The 4,367-nt window shown below is 52.8% G+C and overlaps 1 long non-coding RNA gene across 1 annotated transcript; it reads left to right on the forward strand.

The window, feature by feature from the left end:
• The first annotated feature begins 30 nt into the window (after positions 1–30).
• Positions 31–3,604, forward strand: LOC104982289. Its single transcript, XR_824493.1, has 2 exons — positions 31–196; positions 1,711–3,604. It is a non-coding gene; the product is annotated as an uncharacterized LOC104982289 (long non-coding RNA).
• The last annotated feature ends 763 nt before the right edge of the window (positions 3,605–4,367 follow it).

Consider the following 4,367-nt stretch of genomic DNA (forward strand, 5'->3'; position numbering starts at 1 on the left):
TTCATGTACTCGTTGGTCATCTGGACATCTTCTTTGGCAAAGTCTCTGTCAAGATCCTCTGCCCATTTTGTAATCCCTGTCACTTTTGCCTCCACTGTAGGGATTCTTCAGCTGGACCAAGTCATCCAGGTGCTGCTGACCACGGGCATGTTTGTTGGTGGATTTCTGGGATTCCTGTTGGACAACACCATCCCTGGTAGGGCTCATCTCTGCCCTGTAAGCTGGCAGTTTGGGTAGACGGTCAGCATTAGGGCCAGCCGCGTTGCTTCCCTAGCCCCAGTTCCCATGAGAGGCTGGCCACAGCATACCCTGAGCGGGTCCAGGGTCTGGGTGGGGTGATTTAAAGTCCCTGTCTACAAGGTCTACATCCTTACACCGTGCTCAGCCCTCCCGTATCCAGGGTAAACCAGGGCAGCCTGGTGTCCACACAGAAAGCCTCTAGGCAGTATTCTGAGGAATGTGAGGAGGGTGGTTAGGGCTTCAACATTTGATTTTGGGGGTGGGTGGGTGAGCACAGTTCAGTCCATAAAAGGACCCTAAGGTGGGAAATATACCAGAAGCAAAGCGCAAAAGGCACAGCCCCAGCTCTCTTAGAGCCTGCAGTCTAGCTGGGGAGGGAGAGAACACAGTATAGATTCATATCCCAACCAAAGCCATAGCTGGTGTGCTGTGCTCCAGGTGCTCTGTACTGAGCGTACAGAGAGCAGCAGGACATGCCCGGCCTTCTGGAGCCTCACAGGCTCGTAGGAAAGGGAGACACAACCACAGACCCTTACACTACAGGGCACCGAGTGTGGCGATGAGCACAGCAAACCCATCAGTGCTGAGGATGTGTCCGGGGAAGGGTGCAGAGTTGTCCTCACTGGTGGCTTTCTGTGCTCCCTTCTTGGTCCTCCGACAGTTTCTTGTAAGGACCTCTGTAATAACTCCTGCTTATTCTGATATTCTGTTTTCCACATCTCTTCTCTCCACCAAACATAAAAGACACTTGCATTCCAGAAACACTGAAACATAGAAAGGTCCACCCCGGAAGAGGAGGAAAGAACAGTGGTTCACAGAAGGTCGTACCCTAGAGCTCAGAAACTCCTGGCGATGAGCTGAGTTGTTGTTGTTGTTTAGTCACTCAGTCACCTATGACTCTCTGTATCTCCATGGACTGCAGCACGCCAGGTCTCCCTGTCCATCACCAACTCCCGGAGCTTACTCAAACTCATGTCCATCGGGTCGGTGATGCATCCAACCATCTCATCCTCTGTCCTCTGTGTCCCCTTCTCCTCCTGCCTTCAATCTTTCCCAGCATCAGGGTCTTTTCCAGTGAGTCAGCTCTTCTCATCAGGTGGTCAAAGTATTGGATCTTCAGCCTCAGCATCAGTCCTTTTAATGAATATTCAGGGTTGTTTTCCTTTAGGATGGACTGGTTGGATCTCCTTGCTGTCCAAGGGACTCCCAAGAGTCTTCTCCAGCACTATAGCTCTAAAGCGGCAGTTCTTTGGCGCTCAAGCCTTCTTTATGGTCCAACTCGCTCATCCATTGAGTTGAGTTGGGTGGAGTTGAGCTGAGCTGATTCTTGGGGTGGGCTGGGAGGAGGAGAAGGAGGAGCTGCCGGCAGGACCAGGGCATTGCGAACTGGCCTCTCCAGAGGCTCCTCCTGCCCAGGTCCGCCAGCTCCCTTGGGGCCCAGTCCCGACCTCGCTCTCTGTCTCCTATTAGGAAGTCTGGAGGAGAGAGGCCTTCTGGCATGGAATCAAGTCCAGGAGGAGTCTGAGGAGACTACGAAGGCCTTGGAGGTCTACGACCTCCCCTGGGGGATCAGCACCAGGTTCTGCACATCCTCCTGCGCCCAGTACCTCCCCTTTTGGCCCAGGGAAGGCGAGGTAGGAGTGCGCCAGCTCTCGCTCTGCCCCTGGGACTCAGAAGAGGGGCCCCGGAGCGCCACAGACACCCGGATGTGAGAAGGCTCCTTCTGCACTGCCCCCACCCAGTGTGCTCCTCGCCCCACCCACTATGGGAGGTACCCTGTCGACCTGAGCGTCTCTGCACCTCACACGTGGTGGCAGAGTTAGATAAGTGTTAGATAAAGGCCAGGGCAAGCATGCTGTGACCCCAGTCAGCGAGTCAGCGAGGTCTAGCCTCAAGCTACATCCTTACACCGTGCTCAGCCCTCCAGTCTCCAGGGTAAACCAGGGCAAATCAGGGCAAACAAGGGCAGCCCGGTGTCCTCGCAGAAAGCCTCTAGGCAGTATTTTGATGCGTTGGGAGGCAGAGGCTTTGGGTGGGGTAGGGAACAGAGATGGGGCTGTTAGCTGAAAGGTGACAGTAACATTTCTCTTCCTCCGCAAAGAAGTAGGAGGCCTGCTGACCCCTCCCATCCAGGTTCCTCCCATGCAGATTCCTCCCAATCAGACCCCTCCCCTCCAGGCCCCTGCCACTGGGAAACGCTGAGCTTGTGCTAAGTCATTTCAGTCGTGTCCGACTCTGTGCAACCCTATGGACTGTAGACCGCCAGGCTCCTCTGTCCATGGGACTCTCCAGGCAAGAATACTGGGGTGGGTTGCCATTTCCTCCCCCAGGGGATCTTTGCCCCCTGGGATGGAACCCACCTCTCTTACCTCCCCTGCTTTGGCAGGCAGGTTCTTTACCACTAGTGCCACCTGGGAAGCCCCTGTAGACACTGAAGGGTCTGCAAAGCTACAGTCCCTGCATATGCCCAGTGCTAGTCCTTGGAGTCAGACTGCATCACAGGATGGTATGGTGAGGCAGTGAGCACTGGGGGTGCGGGTCAGATGGCACCAGGTTTGGACCCTAAGACTTAACCTGCACTTCAGGTTCTCACAGGGACATGAAACAGCCAAAGCCTTGGAAAGGCCTTCAGTGGAGTGGAGTCACTGTTGTCATGATTTATAAACTGTAAGAGCCAGGTGAACCTGCTCTCTCTGCATCCTCAATGGATTAGTCAGGATTCTCTAGAGAGACAGAGCCAATACGGGGTGTGGACATACATACATATCTGTGCCTATACATATATGTCTACAGATATATATATATATATGTGTGTACACACACACACATATGGGGAAGGCAGATGGAGAGATTGACTTCAGGATTGGGCTCAGGTGATTGTGGAGGCTGGCAAGTCTGAAGTCTGCAGGGCAGGCCATGCAGGCTGGGGTGAATTGCAGCTGGAATCTGAAGGCAGTCACTGGAAGAATTCCCTCTTCCTGAGGGAGGTTAGGGCTTCTCTGAGAGCTCAGTTGGTAAAGAATCTGCCTGCAATGCAGGAGACCCTGGTTCGATTCCTGGGTTGGGAAGCTCTGCTGGAGAAGGGATAGACTACCCACTCCAGTATCTTGGACTTCCTTTGTGGCTCAGCTGGTAAAGAATCTACCTGCAATATAGATCTGGGAGATCTGGGTTCGATCCCTGGGTTGGGATGATCCAAGGTGAAAGGCTCCAGTATTCTGGCCTGGAGAATTCCGGGCCATGGGGTTGCAAGCGTGGTCTGTTCAGTCCTTCAACTTATTCAATGAGGCCCACCCACACTATGGAGGGTAATCTGCTTTACTCAAAGTCTGCTGATTTAAAGGGTAATCTCTTCTAAAAAAAAAAAACAAACAAAAAAACACAACCTAAAACCCTCAGGGAAATATCTATAAAAATGTTTGACCAAGTACATGGTACCATGGCCTTGCCAAGCTGACATGTAATAATAACCGTCACCCCCAGTACACAGGCAAGGGCACTGATGCATTCTGCCCAGCAGCCTCAGCAAAAAGCATTGCGAGCACTGTGGGACCTGACATGGACTCCATTCAGGAGTCTTTATTGTCAGAAGAAGCAGATATAGGTGATTCTGCCTTGGTGTCCTGGAGCACAAGATTGAGGTCAGTATTGCTCCTGGGCTTTTAGAGCTTGTAGGATGTGGGGTGGATGCCAGAGATCCCTAGAACCCATCAACACAATGCCCTGAAGCAGGTGTGCTGCAAGTACCCAGTGTCATGGGACAGATCCTGGCCGTCCTGTTCTTGAAGACTCATGGCCTGGTCCTCGGGTGCATCTGGTATCCCGTGAAGAGGAGCACAGCAGGAGCAGGTGTGTGCCCTGCAGAAGGCCAGCACCTCATTCAAAACAACCCCAAAAGACTGACACACAACCACACTATTCTTAAATACTTTATAACAACCAGAAACTACAACCATCAAAATGCTTTTGGGGCAGCCCACTCCAAAACGCCAAGGCAGGGGCAACTTGGGCTGCCAGAACTCAAAGCCGGAGACCACCAGCTCCTCCATCCCCTGCTGCTTCCAGCCCTACCGCATCACAGATCTTCATCATCAAACGTCTCTGTGCACCTCAACATTATCATCTCA

The sequence above is a fragment of the Bison bison genome, unplaced genomic scaffold (genome assembly GCF_000754665.1).
Source record: "Bison bison bison isolate TAMUID 2011002044 unplaced genomic scaffold, Bison_UMD1.0 scf7180017864530, whole genome shotgun sequence".
NCBI classification, from domain to species: Eukaryota; Metazoa; Chordata; class Mammalia; order Artiodactyla; family Bovidae; genus Bison; species Bison bison.